General features: G+C 41.6%; 1 protein-coding gene across 1 annotated transcript in view; it reads right to left on the bottom strand.

Moving 5' to 3' along the window:
• SEMA5A (semaphorin 5A) overlaps nt 1-16,955 on the bottom strand; it is a 633,881-nt gene that overhangs the window by 531,518 nt on the left and 85,408 nt on the right. The window lies entirely within an intron of this gene.

A 16,955-nucleotide genomic window follows, 5' to 3' on the forward strand; every position in this document is an offset into this window, starting at 1 on the left:
TCACCCAGCAATTTATAAGTCTAGAGAGCTCACCATGCCCTCGAGTTACATTTTCTCCATCTCTGTGTTCAACAGCTACCAATGCTTTAGAGATCTAATGGCCTTCACTTTGTTCTGATGAAGTGTGGCTCTTCAGAGCCATATACCTTTAACCTTCTTCTGCACTTCTGCACTTCTCCACTGTATGTTGTTTTATCTCCAAAATTCAGAGCAGGCTTCAAATGACAGGGAATCACCCTTTAACTTCCCAGCTAGTGAGGTCATAGCATTTAAATGGCTTTACTTGTGGCTCTTACAGAGATGATACTGTAGAGAAGAAATACTCTTTCAGCCAAATTCACATACCTTCTGCTCCCTCCCCCTCGAGAGATACAAGAGCTTGGTATATAGCAGGCATGGACAATTCAGTCTGAATTACTCAAAAATTTACTATGGCATCAGAAACTACAATGTATTCCTCTAAATGGATGTTAAATAGGAAAACATAAAAAGCAGAAGACAACATAATCATTTTGGCCCATTTACACTTCACTTTCCATGAATCTTCATTAAAGTTTAATTTATCATGATCATCAGAGCTGCCAAGCTAAGCTTTAAAGTATTATTCTTTTTGCAATGAATATTCTACTGCTTTGAAGTCAATGTGTAATTAGCTTAAAATACAAAGGTTACAAGTCTCTCTTATTAAAGTCGGTATCTCTGTTCTCCTTGGCAAGAATAAACAAGTCTCTTCCAAAAAGAAATTTAAAGAAAATATTAAAGGGAGTGGAAAATCCATTATATATCATCGAAGAACAGAAAAGTACAAACCAAAACCATGCTTATACAGCATCAGCCACATGCTGTTGAAGTTGGAAAGTAAAAAGCCAGGACATCTGTTATAACACACCACTTACTCTGCCTCATGTTTCCCCAGCTGATTAATCTGGGAAAGTGTCAAACTGTTAAGGATGTACTACCATATAGTTTGACGCATCTCATTAAGCCTCTGTATGCTTGACTGAGGTCATTGTCAAAATACTTCACCAATGAAGCAGGCTGCTCTCTTCAGATTAGATAATAAGGTTAAAAACACCACTTTCAAGGCACCATCTGTACTTTTAACAACTTTTTCAGTGTTTAACATTTGTTAACAATGAAATTGTGATTTCTGGAATTTGAAAAATCCAGTTCACCACTCATCTATTTATTATTTAATATAAATTTCACCTTTTGAAAATAGGAATTAATCCTTTTTTAGGATCAGTCATTTGGAAAACATAATACGTACACAAATTTCACATTCATACAAATGTGATTGAATAAATCCATCCTAACAGCTCTGTTCTCCAGTAGAAAAAATAAGCTGGAAAAGTAACTATGGATATATATATATATATATAGTTTTACAAGTTACCAAATTAAAAGAGGCAGCCTCTTATGTCAACTCACACATATACACACATAAGAACCACAGTTTGTTTTATCTTTGCCACATGAACTTGAAACACTGGAGCAACTTGAAGCAATGGAGGAATCTTAGTGCTAAAATATACCATTTGTTAGAAAGGATCACAGTTCAGGTAGGTGCTATATACTGTAAACCAACACAAGAACCTCTGCCAATGCTAATTTTGATCTTAAGTATAATTTCTTTTCCAGTTTTGGCCAGAGTACAAACTGCCAATTATGGAAGATTACAGAATTACAGAGAGAATTCCTAATATGTTTACTATCCACTAAGCAATATATTAAGGCCACCAAAGTCGAGGCCATCATTTGTAATCTAAAATTAGATTTTAACTCTAATTTGCAGACATTTGCACCACCTCCAGCTTTCCTTTGATGTCCTTATTTATGCTACTCCCCACTTAAAAATAAACAAACAAAAGTGCGTGCGCTGTGGCTGCATGTTCCAAAGATGTAGGCAATTGGGCAAATTAACCGGTTTGATATACTGGAAACAAAACTATCTACAAAATGACAGTCTAGCTCTGGACTGAGTATTGTTTTTATCAGCATTAGGCAATACGGTCCTTATCCGGAGAAAAACAAAAAATAAATGCAAGAAGCAGAAGAAAAGGAGCTTAGCAAAAACAAATTATATCTTGCTTAACTGTACTTTAGCCTTTCCCTGTACGTGAGCCCCTACTTTTCTATTTCTTTTTAATGATGCCTCTAATGGTGGGGGAATAGCTCAGTGGTTTGAGCATTGGCCTACTAAACCCAGGGTTATAATTTCAGCCCTCAAGGGGGCCATTTGAGAATTAGTCCTGCTTTGAGCAGGGGGGTGAACTAGATGATCTCTTGACATCCCTTCCAACCCTAATAATCTATGAGGTAAAGAAATAGCATGTGGTATCTTCTTCTGTAGAAGGATCTGCAGCAACACAGCTTGTACCAGTCTATTGCACAAGTGTTTTAGTTTATATTTGCTACTTAGCTAGGTAGAAAATGAGGGAATGAATTCCTTAGTTATTCACAGAGACATGCAGACAGAGCATTTCTATGGCACTGGTGGATGATGTCCCGGTCGAAGCTTTCAAAAAAAAGTTCCTTCTTCTTTTCACCAAGGCCAAACTATTACCTGAGAATATATGCAGCCTGCTCCACAGATATGGAGTCACTAAGGAGATGGATGGAGTGATGTATATCCACACACAGAATATATCTGTGAACATAAAGGCCATGACACAAATATAAGCAATACAGTCCCTTTAGTGTTAAATAACAAAGAGTGCAAGGCACTTGAGAATCTCTGTGTAACAGTCCAACAGAATGGAGGTGATTTGTTATTAAGTAAGAGGAGGAAGCAGAATTTTATTCTGTTACTATCAGTGAAATGAAAAGAACATCACACACTAGGCTTTTATACTTGGGAAGAGCCCTGCCACAAGCTACCAGGGGCAGAAGCTAGTTTTACTTGTTATAGCTGAAAAACAATTGTGTGATAGACCAGCCACATTAATGGTGAAATCTCTGTTTGAGTTTGTAACCTAACTTCTTGCAAAGGAGAGAAAAGGTGGGTGAGGCTCCTGAGACAATTTGTTGTATTGGACCAACTTCTGTTGGTGAGAGAGACAAGCTTTCAAGCCACACAGAGCTCTTCTTCAGGTCTGGGAAAGGTACTCCAAGGGCCACAGCTAAATGCAACATGGAATTGATTGTTTAGCATAAGTAGGTAGCACATATTCTAAAAGACCATTCAACGTAGAGTGTCCATTAACACCTCTGCTGTCATCGGACAAAAAGAGGGGGTAGTGGGTTACTGAATGCTGTAATAAGCCATAACAGAACTTTTTGGAGGGCTTTGATTGTGGACATCAACCAGTGAAAGAGTGATTGGAGCAGGGGGCTGGACCCATGGTCTCCCATGGGATTGTTCTAACTATTGGACTACAGAGTCCTTTTCTCTCCATCTCTCTGGCCTTAAGACTGATGTTGTCATGGAGAGGACAAGGGCAGAGGGGAAGAGAGAGAATATCACTCTGTAGTCCAGTGAATAGATCACCTAGTTGGGAGACCCTGGGACCAATCCTTCTGCTCCAATCACTATTTCATTGTTTATCCCGGTGGAAGAGCTTCAATAGGAGATATTAAGGGAGCCCCACCCCTACATCAGACAATCCCATAGCTCAGTGGTTAGAGTTTGCTGCTAATAAGGAGCAGACCCCTGTGCCAACCTTCTGCACCCTCTGGTAGAAAAGGGGAAATTAAACCCAGGTCTCCCAGATCCCAGGTGAGTGCATTACTCACTGGGCTAAATGTTATAATGTGGGCATCACCACATCCTCCTCTTTCAGATGTTTTGTGTGGACAAGGCAGGTGTCTAACTCATTTGCTCAAGGAGCTGCCTGACTCCTGGCAGTTGGTTCCTATTGCTTGGTTGGATCTCTAGCAGAGATAGGTGCCTCTCTGCAACCTGGACTTAGGCACCTATCTCTGAAGGAGAACAGAGCTTAGCACACCTGTTGTTGGCATCTCCCACTGGCTAGTTTAGGCAAGTCCCTGCTTAGCATGCTGGCTTTTTTGGATCACATTCTTAGGCGCATAGCTCTCCCCATTCATTGTATAGAAGCCTAGTTGCTTAACTCAGGCTTTGTGGATCACTGTGTTTTGCCTGTGATTTTCTCGGCACCTAAAAGTTAAGCACTGTGATATTCAGTGTTCCAACTCCTAAGTCACTTTGTGGTTCCCACTCTGAGTCCCGTGGGAAGTGCTTTCTAAAGCAAATGGAAATATATCATCACTATCAGTTAGAGAATAAAGGAACTGTTTACCTATCAGCCACTCCAGTTAAACCACATGCAGATTGGGTGCAAGTTTAGGATGATGTCTGAGCCACAAAGCTTGTAAACTCTACTGAACACAGACATGGTAAAACAATTAACTAGCATTTAGAAACACTTTGATATAAATAGCGCCTTTCATCTGGGGATCTCAATGCACACCTCGGTCATTAAGTTTCACAATAGCCCTATGAAGTTGAAGTAAGTAGGTGTACAGAAGGGTACTGTGAGGCACGAAGGGTGCTAGATAACTTGCCCAGCATTACATAGAAAATCGGTGACAGAAATGGGACTCACAGCTAATTGTAGAGACTTGTTAATCTGCTTCTCAAACTATTAAGCCACATTCCACTTTATTTCTAGAGACTTGCTTACAAGTCCATTCCAAATTACACTGCATCATTTCTTTGTGCACCCTACATTCAGACATGGGAATTTTACTCATCCCTGTGAAAACATATAGTGTTCCAGTTCCATATAGTGTTTTAAGGAGTATGGAGAGGGGTAGGGGGGAAATGTATGATGCTTATTTGCATTTTAATCTCAACTGTCCTAAGCAATTCTAGTAACATGATTTTTCCCATTGGAAAAAAATTTCATAACTATTGTTAAATGACCTGAGTTAATGAAAGACCTTCACTAGGAAAAAAATAAAAATAATAAAACCAAAAACAACAAAATTTTAGCTGGAAACTATTTTTCACTACAGACTTATAATCAATGCCATTTTACAAACTGAGCTGATCATATAAGATCTAAGTTAGCAAAATAAGTCATCACTGCAATTTACAACTGATGGGAGAATATTAACAGCCTGAGGCAAATCAGTCATTAACTGCTACTGATTTGGAGGGTGACATAGCATTAATAATTCAATAGAAAAAGGGCTTTGAGCAATAAAAGCTTAGGGTTATTTATTTAACCAATTAGATTCTTCTGGCAGCATCCCTGCTTTTGTAAGTATGACTAAACCATGCATGTTCTTCAATTAATCATGAGAATTGTAAACTACAAATCTGCACTCCCTGCCTTTCAGTTGGAGAGATGCACTGCATGAGAAGCCCTCAAGATTGAGAGTAAAAATACAATTTGTAATAGTTTTGTAGGCATAATTTATAGTCTCTCTCTGTGGATTAGAGAGTTGGCACTTAGAGGATGGGCTAATTAGAAAAGCTTGGCCACTAGTGCTTAACGATCCACTCCTTGTGCACCACTTTCCTAATCCTCTGAGAGACGTGTACAAATTGCGCCTATAAAAAGTTATAATCTATTAACATGCATATGAGGAGCACCTTGTTACCACTAATGTTTAACAATCCTCTCTGATCTATTAAAGAGACTGGTACAGACTAATCTCTAATATGTTATACTGAATCAACAGGTAATAATTGAAGATATACCAATCTCCTAGAACCGGAAGGGACCTTGAAAGGTCATTGAGTCCAGCCCCCTGCCTTCACTAGCAGGACCAATTTTTGCCCCAGATTCCTGAGTGACCCCCTCAAGGATTGAACTCACAACCCTGAGTTTAGCAGGCCAATGCTCAAACCACTGAGCTATGTCATTTATTAATAGCTTTGTTTTGTTTTAAAAGCATAGTGTGATATGTCATTACTATGATATTGGTAGGCTTGGTTACTGCATTTTTAATGTATGGAATGCTTCAGCTCTCTCTCTCTTTGAGAATTGATCTCTGACTCCAATACGTATAAACCAAATGGGCTAAATTCTCTTCTATAAAGAGTAAGTAAAGTTTCTTGCTTCAGGTCTCTTGCTCAGTGAACCAAACTAGCTGAAATCTCCGGAGTGCAGTGGCCTTATGTGTTGGATATTTAATCTTCTCTCTTAGCTCTGCAATGGCAAGCCGTTTTTATTTTATTTTTTTTGGCTCTGCTTATTTGGATAAAAGCCAGAATTAGTCATGAGTCTTTCACAGACGTCATGGATTCCGGGACTTCCGCAGCTGCAGCCGCTGCTCCGGCGGACCAGGGACCTGCCACATCGACTGTTGCTCGGGTGGCCCCAGGCAGCTGGTCCCAGGTGCTGCCCCTGAGCAGTGGCTGGGGAGCAGCAGCAACGTCCCGGGCCACCCCCTGCTTGGAGGAGCGGAGGCAGGGCCACGGGCCACCCCCCACCCAGAGAAGCACCAGTGGGGCCCTGGGACGCCTGCCCGCCAGGAGCAGCAACGGGGCCATAGGCTGCCCACCCCCAGGAGCAGTGGAGGGCCCCAGGCCACCCTCCCCAGGAGTAAAAACGACTGCCAGAGCACCCTCCCACCCCCAGAGCAACAGCATCCGCCAGAGCGCTCCCCTCACCCAGCACCTAAGATTTAGTTAGGGGTATTTTTAGTAAAAGTCATGGTCAGATCACTGGCAAAGTGATCTGACCATGACTTTTACTAGAAATACCCCTAACTAAATCGTAGCCTTAGTCATGACATGTCATACAATCTGCTTCTAGCTGATGATAGAACCAGCTTAAACTAATGAAAGAATTGGAAATATATTCTTACTTTTGACACAGAGGTGAGGGTCTTAGGGCCCAATTTGGCCCCCACTTAAACAGGGGAAAACTCCCACCTAAGTCAAGTGTATTCAGAACTGGAGCCTTAATGTTTGGCGGCCTCCTTGGTATATGTAATTATTCCCAGGGAGACAATCAGGGGAATCAAGTGAGTATTGACACCGCATGTTTGCTTTTATAATTGATTGACATTAAAAATAATAATAAGCAATGGAAAACAACCTTCCTAATGAAATAAATAATAAACTAAATGTCAACTTCCCCACACAGATTAGGATTTCTCAAGCTCACCCTTGGGAGAAGCAATGAATGCAATAACAACCACAGGGCTTATATGTGTTTGAAATTAAACCAATATCTCGTTAGAAAATTTATGAGATGTTGGTTCTCAGTGTAAACTCAGCCACAAAACATCATATTTTAATTGACTTTCTTTCATTCTCCAGTTGTTGTTTTTTAAACACAAATGGGGCACCACTGACCAAGCCAGTATTTTCAGGAAAGGAACCCAAAAATTGGGCACTCAAGTTTATATTTGGCACCTAAACAGAAGGCCTGGGTTTCAGAAGGGATATGCACTTGGCAGGAACCACTGAAATCAAGGGGCACTATGAGTCTCAGTACCTCTAAAAATCAGGACATCTATTTAGATACATAATATGGACTTCAGGCTAGATCCACAAAGGGTCTTGGGTGCTACAATGCTCAGTTTTGTACCACCTAACTTTTAGATGCTTTGCTACTCAATGGAATCCACAGCCATGGGCAGCTTGTGAACCCCCCATTTGGGGAGGATAGCCCCTACTCTGCCCCTTCCGCCCAAGGCCCCACCCCCTTCTTCCCAAAGCCTTAGCCCCCACTACACTCCCCTACTCTTGCCTGCCAGGGCCAGAGGAGCCCTGAGCCCCCCACTGCAGCCAGAAGAGCCCTGGCCCACCCACCCGCCTGAGCCACCCCAAATCCTAGCTGGCTGGAGGAGCCTCAAGCCCCAAGCCCACAACCTCAGATCACATGCCTAGACTCCTGGTACAGTGCACAGGGAGAATTACTTGCCTAAATATGGAATCCATAAAAGTCAGCATGCTGAGCAGGGAGCCACCTAAGCTAACCAATGCTGAGAAGTCCAGCTCTTCTCAGAGAGCTAGGTGCCTAAGTCTGGCCTGGAGGAAGGCTCCTATCTCTCCTTGGAAAAAAACAGCTGTGAACCCTTTCCTGGAAACAGGCACCTAAGCATTTTTTTTTGCAAGAAATATGGGGGGGTGGGAGATGCTGAGCTGCCTTTAGTCCCAATGGTTCATGCTCTTACTAGGGATGTGGGGGGAGACCTGAGTTCAATTCCCCCACCACCCTTGGTCTGATGTAGAGAAGGGAGTTGTAGTTCAGTTTCTATCTTTCAAGATGCTTAACTTTAGGCAACCACATTTGGAATTTTTTGTCCAATTAATGAATTAATTATCTAAATTAATGAATACTGATATCTATTTTATACTAACCCTTTCCTACCTACTCTGCATTTATTAACTTCATTAGCTGCTCAGCATTCATAGAATAAGAACTGTGTGTTAATCCAAACTAATTCCAGCTCTCTCTCCTCAACTTTGCCTCTCTTCTTTTTTCTTGTGAATTCACTGTGCTACTGAAGTGAGGAAATGGTTCAAACACCAAATGTATGAAAAGGACTAGCAACCCTGTGAAACCATACAGCAATTTCTAACCATCTTTAAGAACATAATTCACATGTGTTAGAGCCGGAGGCAGTGAAGTAACTGAACCCATTAGAACCTGTTAGTACAAGAAAGGCACATACACTGTAGACTTTAAAATAGCTGTACTCTCATAAAGGAAGTAGAATATAGTTTATACCAATGTGAACTCTGTGTTAAATTATTATATTCTTTCTTTTAAATAGTATAATCCATCTCAATTGATCCCAAAGGGATTTTACAAATTTATCAGAGAGCTATAGAATTTCTGCCAATGCTGATATGTCATCTCAAGGGTGAAATCCAGCAGATATTTAACAGAGCACAGCAACACTTTTATTCCTATTATTAATTATTGTTCAAACACATAAAAATGTGCAGGTGACTCACTGAAACAAATACAGACACACTCCCTGCTCAGAAGAGCATACAAAAAATATTTGATATGACAAGAAATTGGGAACATAAACAGACAACAAAGTGGGGCCATGGATGAGGAGGGACGCGGGTGACAATAATAAGATCACACAGATACTCTGGTTAGTAAAGCATGCACACAGTTCATGGCTGTATTTGTTAATTGTGTTGGGTTTTAAAACCGTCCTTCACCTCACTTCTAAAAGACAAAACAGTGAAAAATGTGACATGGGATCTTTAATGCCATCTCATTCAAAACAGAACACCTCCAACAATACAGTCCAATGCACTGATTCACTAATGACTCAAACAGAATATAACTTATCAGCACCACTTCCTGCAGCAGGATGGTGTTTCTGGATGGTCTCCTTCCCGAATACTAACCTGGCTCAATCTTTCTTAGTAATTTTATTCCTTGGATCATGTAGCATGTAGGGCAGGATGCAGAAGAAAAGGAATAATCTGCCTAAATGAAACAAATTTGTAAAAACTTCTAGATTCAATTTGCAACTTGAGGATTTTTGAAAACAGGCTGATTTTGTAAATAAACCCAAATGTTGTAGGTGTGGCTGAAAATCACACCTAAAGAAGGTGGAGAGTGGGAGGAGGGAAAGAAATGAGGAACATTTGCCCAAATAATTGTCCTAATTTTAATGAAAAAAGTTAAATCCATTCAAAATAGCTTTCAGCCAAAAATAAATTTGCACCAAAGGACCTATATAATTTTGAAAGTTAATGTGATTACTTTCTATGGAATTGGAACCCTGTACTCACACTGAATAATACCTTACTCCACAAGTGTTCCTACTGACATCAATGGGACTACTCTTGCTAGAAAATGGCCAATTCGTAAAAAGCCCCTGAAAAAGTACATCTCTGGGGCATGGAAAGGTTTTCATATTAAGTTTCAATTTTTTGGTCATTTTTCCACAGCTCTTCTAAGCAATTTAAAGGAAAAGAGATGATTGTTCGTTGATTTTATTTTTGATTTCAGAATCATCTCATCATGTACCCAAAATAATGGGCTGGGGCACTTTTTTATTTTTGTAGTTAACACAAAAATAGCTAAAACTTATCTAACACCATTGCAGCTGCTACCTTGATAGACAGAGAGCAAGGTGGGCTATTTACCTAACTTGCTGCCCTCTGCCCTGTTCTGGTCACACCTCTATTCCATGCAGTTCATAGCTGCAGCCCCTCCACTACCCAATCTGAAATCTCTACTGTTGCTTAAACTTAAATCCCAGCTGACTTCATGTCTGGATTCTAATAATGTCCACCCACACTCTTAACTACTCAAGCTTCCTACCATGCGCACACATAACACAACAGTAACAAAACCACATGGGTGAGGGGAGACAGGGCTTGCCAGTCTCAGGCTTAATTATTTTGTGCTTTATTATTTTGTCCATGTATATGGGAGAAAGAAAATTCAAAGGAGCCCAGCCAGCTCCCTCACACAAGGTCCATGGGAAGAGGGAGCATGCTGAAAGAGGAAGAGTCGTGGTTTCTTCTCTGAACAAAGGCATAACAGGGATTATAGGGCCCTAAATTATAACATTCTCTGAAATCCCACTCACAACTTTATGCTTAATCCTGGTCACTATATCATTAACAATAAATATATGAATCAATAAAAATGCTATAACATTTGAAAAAGTGCAGAGCAACAAAGCTTATCCAAGAACTCAAAAGTACAGGACAAGTTAAGGCTGCAGTCTATTTAAATCTGTCCAGCCAGAAAGCAAAACTGTTGAAGGGATTAATAAGAGTAGAGAGATAATGTCAAATTGCATTACTTCTCTCTGTTCCATATCGTGCAACAGGATTGGGCATGAAATGTAATACATTTAAAGCTGACATCAGAAAGCAATATCTTTCTGCACAAAGAACCCCATCTGTGAAAAGTGCCTTTCCAAACAACTATGTCACATTAAAAATCTTAGCTCATTCAAGAATCAACATAACATTATGGGGAAGAAGAGGGGAGGGAGTGCTAAGGAAATACATGAGCTTTGATGGGGCAAATATTCTTCATTTCCAATATGTTATTTAAGTGAGGCTTTTTCCAAGTTGTTGTAACTTCTTAACTTTTGACAATTCACTACTGACTTAGGACAATTTTGGTCTGCTAGTCTGACATGCAAAACTTCTACTAACTTCTGTGGGAGTGTTAGATGAATAAAATGAGCAGGATTTGGACTTTAACGAATACTACCAATAAAGGAAAAGATCTTAATAATTGTTAAGTAACTGAACAAATATGTCAACAGCATTGTTTCATACTTCCATAACATTTTCTGGTACCAGTATTCCTTTTTCAGGGCAGTGTCAAAAGTTTCCATATAGTATTTTCATTTTAACTTACTCAAGCTAATTTAGTGTGTCATTTTATATAGACTTCAGCTAAATAAAGAACTTGCACATTAAACACCTTTGAAGCTGCTTAATAGAAACACTAAAGGAGACATGAATAAAGACCATATCTAAATCATTGATTCTGCTAATGTATTTCTTCACCCAACATACTCTTTCTCAATTTATTGACAGTTATGGTGCAATTAAAAGGAAAACACTGAAGTAATGCTTTTAGTATTTAGCTTCAGTATCTCAGACTATTAAAAATGATTTTGATTCTGTGTTATGTTTTTGTAATGAATAAAGCTATTACATTTGCTTATCATTGGGCTATCTTTAGGGGATACCAAGTTCCTCTTCCTCCCTTCTAGCTTCATGGTTTCCACCATAGAGCTACTGGCCTCCAATCCAAAGGTCTGTAGAACTCTAGTCGACAGGATTTTCTGGAGAGCACTAATACACTCACTGCCAACTCTCCAAAAATATTTCACTAGTGGCAATGAGAATTATCTAGTGCCCCACATCCACAATGTGGGAGAAGACTAATACATAGTTTCCCACAAAAGACTGGGTACTGGGTGATTGGACTCCAGAAGGATAGGGATAGAAAAGCAAACATGGGGATGATGAGGACCTAGGGCCGAGGAGGAGGAAGAGTGCATGGAGAGTGCCTCTCACGTATTTTCCCATTAGTGTATCCAACTGCAGGAGTCAGAAGATGTATGCCACAAAGCTGGGGAGAATTTAGAGAAGAATTAAATTGAATCATAAAATAACTGACTCTCTCTATGTGCCATTTAAAGGAAAATGCATTTGTTGCACTAGAAAAATGAGGACATCAGAAACACCAGCAATAAAGTTTGTAGATAACTACAACAAACCATCATGGGAACTAGATAAAGTTATTTTTATGAATAAGAGTATATAAGATGTACAATATGTTCTCAAGGGGCCACCAAATGAAATTAATGGGCAGCAGGTTTAAAACAAATAAAAGGAAGTTCTTCTTCACACAGCACACAGTCAACCTGTGGAACTCCTTGCCTGAGGAGGTTGTAAAGGCTAGGACTATAACAGGGTTTAAAAGAGAACTGGATAAATTCATGGTGGTTAAGTCCATAAATGGCTATTAGCCAGGATGGGTAAGGAATGGTGTCCGTAGCCTCTGTTTGTCAGAGGCTGGAGATGGATGGCAGAAGAGATATTACTTGATCATTGCCTGTTAGATTCACTCCCTCTGGGGCACCTGGCATTGGCCACTGTAAGCAGACAGGATGCTGGGCTGGATGGACCCTTGGTCTGACCCAGTATGGCCATTTTTATGTTCTTAATGTGAATGTTTGCTTTAAATTCCCCTTGACATACTGTATGACTTTAGAGTAAGAAGTTTTGTTATCCGTGCTTTTCCTTTAATGACTTTTTCTTAGCCCTGCGTCATATCTTCTTTTCAATCCTTTCATTATGCCTACACCATGTACTGCTTTGTACTCACAGGGAAAACATACATTTCAATTAAGTCAGGACCTGGCATCATTGTGATTTTTATCAAAATGTCTATTCATCCATATTTTTTTTCATACAGAACATGGAAAACATTGTAATCACTTTAAATTGTTATGGTATACAGCATAAATCATCTGATCAAAAACATATGGCCCACTTGTGACGGGTTCAGTCACAGAGACCCCCTTGGGACTGTTACCTGACGTGTGGAATTTATTTTTGAGCCCGTTTTCCCTGCCAGCTTGGGGACTTCAGAACCCTGCCTTCTTAAGCCAGACATGCTAGCCTGCTGCAACACAGACTCAGGTCTGGTCCATGCCCCCAAAGCTGCAGGCTTAACTGAAAACAGCTTAGCAAGGTTCTGGAGTCACAAGCTGGCAGGGAAAATGGGCTCAGAGGTAAATTCTGCACGTCAGGTGACAGTCTCAAAGGAGTCTCTGTGACCAAACCTGTCACAGTGGCATAGTCAAACAGGATCTGTGCACAGCTGATTGCTTTGAGACACTGGTAGTGATTTTAAGTGAGTTTTAAGTGTGGTGGCTCGAGAAGAGACAAAGTGGTAACTGGTTTGTTATTTTCTGTTTGCTTATTTCGGGTAAGGGAAATAGAGACAGAAAATTAGCAAAATGGGTGAGAGTGAAGCTCAGAAGAAGCTAGAACTGCACAGGTTGCAAATTGCTGAGAAGGAAAATGAACATAAAAGGCAGATGAAATTAAAACAAATGGAGATTGATGGACAATGTGTGAGGGAAAAAGCTGCTCACGAAAGAGCCATGGAAGCCCAGAGGTTAGCCCAACAAGCTGTTCAAGAAGACAGGCAGCAAGCCCTGGAGCTCAGACAGCTGGAAGCTGACAAAAAAAGGCAGGAGAAGGAAAGAGAGAGGCAGCTAGCCCTGGAGTTAAAAGACAAAGAAACTGAGGGCCAAATTGAGACTGAGAAGCATGAACTGGCTGTAATGGAGTGGAAGAGACAGAACCCTTCAGCAACTGGCTCCACTTCCCCCAAAATCCACAAATGGGAACGGTTATGCCCACAATATGATGAATCCAGTGATATTGCTGAGTATTTCATCACCTTTGAAAGACTGTGCACTCTCCATCTGATTCCTGAGGATCAAAAAATGACCACTTTGGTTGCAAAATTGAATAGGAGAGCTCTGGACATACTCAGTAAGATGCCTATTGCTGATGCTTCAACCTATGGTAAATGTAAGGAACTGGTTTTGAAACAGTTTCAGATTGCACCTGAAACCTACAGGGTAAAAGTCAGGAGTCTTAAGAGGGGATCTGGATTGAGTAAGTGGCTTATGTAAATGAAATGAGGGATTTGTTGGACAACTGGGTGAGGGGGAAAGGCATTACAAGCTTGGAAGAAATGTGTGATTTGGTTACTCAGGAACAGTTCCTGAATATGTGCAGTGATAATGTAAAACAGTATTTCTGGGACAAAAAGGTGGATGCAGTGGGTGAATTAGCTGGGTTTGCAGACTCTTATGAGAAATTACAAGCTGCAATTAAACAAACCACTGACAGAGGGGTACAGGGTTGGGGGAAAGCAAAATCACTGTTTTACCCCTGGGAAAAAGGAGGCTGGGTGTTCATCTCCCCATTCCTCTGTTACTTGTCCCAAATCTCCTATACAAGCAGAGGAGCCCAGAAGGTGCTATCATTGTAAGTCCACTGAGCACCTGAGGAATAAATGTTCTTGGCTAAGTGGGAACAGGCACCATGTAACACATGAAGCTGCTACTTCTCAGAGCACAGGGGTATCCGAGGCTTCTGCCTCTTACCACGGGGATTTGTAAAGGTTGCTCTACACAACCAACCAGTGAGCATATGCATGCTGTTAAGCTTACTGACAAAGTGCTCCAAGGATGGAGACATGCATCCGACGAAGTGGGTATTCACCCACGAAAGCTCATGCTCCAATACGTTTGTTAGTCTATAAGGTGCCACAGGGCACTTTGCTGCTTTCAAGGATGGAGAGATACTGGTGCAGAGATTTCTGTGGTCAGGAGAGACCTGATCCATGAGAAGGATTTTTTACTAGGAAAAATGGCAGAATTACAATTGGTGGGAGGTTACAAAGTCCTTGCACCTTTAGCTAAGGTACACATGGAAACTGGTGAAGTGCAGGCTGAACTAACTGTGGCAGCGGTGGCAAAAATTTTGCACCGTTTCTACTGAGAAATTACTTTTTTGATGTGGCAGAATCTGTCCCAGGGTTTGTTAGCAGCAAGAAGGAATCTTGTGCTGAAAGCCCCAGAGGGGAGGGTGTACTCACATGGAGAGTGTCTCTTTAATTCCTCTGTAGCAGTAAACAGTGGGCTGTTGGGGGAAGGGATGGTCATAACCAGTTCCTGTTAGGGTGACCAGATGTCCTAATTTTATAGGGACAGTCTCGATTTTGAGGTCTTTTTCTTATATAGGCTCCTATTACCCCCCACCCCCTGTCCTGATTTTTCACACTTGCTGTCTGGTCACCCTAGATCCTGTAGCCCCGAGGCTCAAGGCAGGTCCCTGCGGGAAGGGCTGTGATCATCTCCCTGGGGGAAGGGGATGGGGATGGCCCACCTTGTAACAGGGAGGCCTTCTCAGCTGCTGACTGCCAGGAAGATGTAGTTCAGCAGGGACAGACCTGACCCTACAGTGCACAGAAACATGTATCCCAGAGATGGAAGTTGGGGTCCTGATGACCGCTCGGTGTGAACAGTCCTCAATGGCTCTATAGCTGGAAGCAAGCCCAACCTGTGTGAAAGGGGGGAGATTTTTCTGGCCAGTGAACGGTCTGTCATAGCTGGTAGCTGTGAGCCCACAGCTGAATCAGGGTCACCTTCCCTTTTGGGGGACACAGGAGTGTCTGACCTAGAGGGGAGCCCAGAGAGGGAAATCCAGACAGAAGGTGATGGGGGACTGGAGGGTCTGCCCACCTTTTGTAGGAAGGCATTTCCAGAGGAGGCGGGTGAAGGATCTGCATCTGAAATGCCAGACCCCTCACCTGTGGGTCAGGTTTTAAGGGAAGACTGGGGGTCAAATCTCCTGGAGGGGAAAGTCCACCCAACTGACCTTTTGGGAACGGAGAGTGGGGTGACCGAAGGGATCTTACCAATCCAAAGCACTTCACTGAAAGAGGTTGTTCCTGCTATGCTTGTAGGGTGACCAGACAGCAAACATGAAAAATTGGCACAGAAGTTGGGGGTAATAGGATCCTATATAAGAAAAAGACCTCAAAATCGGGACTATCCCTATGAAATCGGGACATCTGGTCACCCTATGCTTGTAAAAGAGAAAACTGTCTCTTCAAGGCAGGAGGAAGAAAAACTTTGCATTTGGGAAACTTCACAAGCAGGTGAGGTCCAACACAAAGAGATTTCTAGTGAGGGGGCTGAGGGCAGGCATGGCCACAGTACACCCTTTCCTTGCCAGAACCTCAAACACATGCCTGAATTGAAAGCCTTCTCCAAAAAGGCAGGAGAATCTGTGTCTGAGCACCTACCGTGGTACACAAAAGGATTGGGAAATGCAGTGGACACTGGGCAAGCCAGGCTGTGTGAACAAAGTCTGTCCATCATAAATTGGCTGTTAATTTTGTGTCTTTTGCTATTTCATCTATGGGTCAAGACAAAGGAGTTGATGCTAATAACAAACCCTTTGAAGATGTGTGACAACATGATTTTTCGAAAAACTTTTGTTCATGCTAGGGATGGTGACAAGACAGTCCCACAAACATGTTGCTTTTCAGCTTATACCTGTAGACAAGCTGTAAGCTTGGCACAGCAGCAAAAGCACAACAGGCCTACACTGCTGTGTGAAAGGGAAAACTGAGGCACAGTACCTCATGGCATTGGTGGCTAAATGCCAAGACACCTACACTTTTACAGCTATTGCTATCTGCATTCTGTTAGCAGTACTGCACCCCAACTTGTTTTCAGGCACCTGAGGACCAGGAACCCCAAACCTTGCTAAGACACTTATGAATAACACCATAGGGTTTAAAGGTGTTGAAAGAGGGTGTGTAACCAGAGACAAACTGAAAGAGGGTGTGTAACCAGAGACAAACAGGGATTTTATATGTACTGCCTCCGCTATGGACAGTGTCCAAGACTCCGGCAGTAAGTTCAGGAGGAGGGTGTGACGTTGCACTCCATAATGTTTTATGGAAATATGCTTCTGATTGTAAATA

The sequence above is a fragment of the Mauremys reevesii genome, linkage group 2, assembly GCF_016161935.1.
Source record: "Mauremys reevesii isolate NIE-2019 linkage group 2, ASM1616193v1, whole genome shotgun sequence".
NCBI classification, from domain to species: Eukaryota; Metazoa; Chordata; order Testudines; family Geoemydidae; genus Mauremys; species Mauremys reevesii.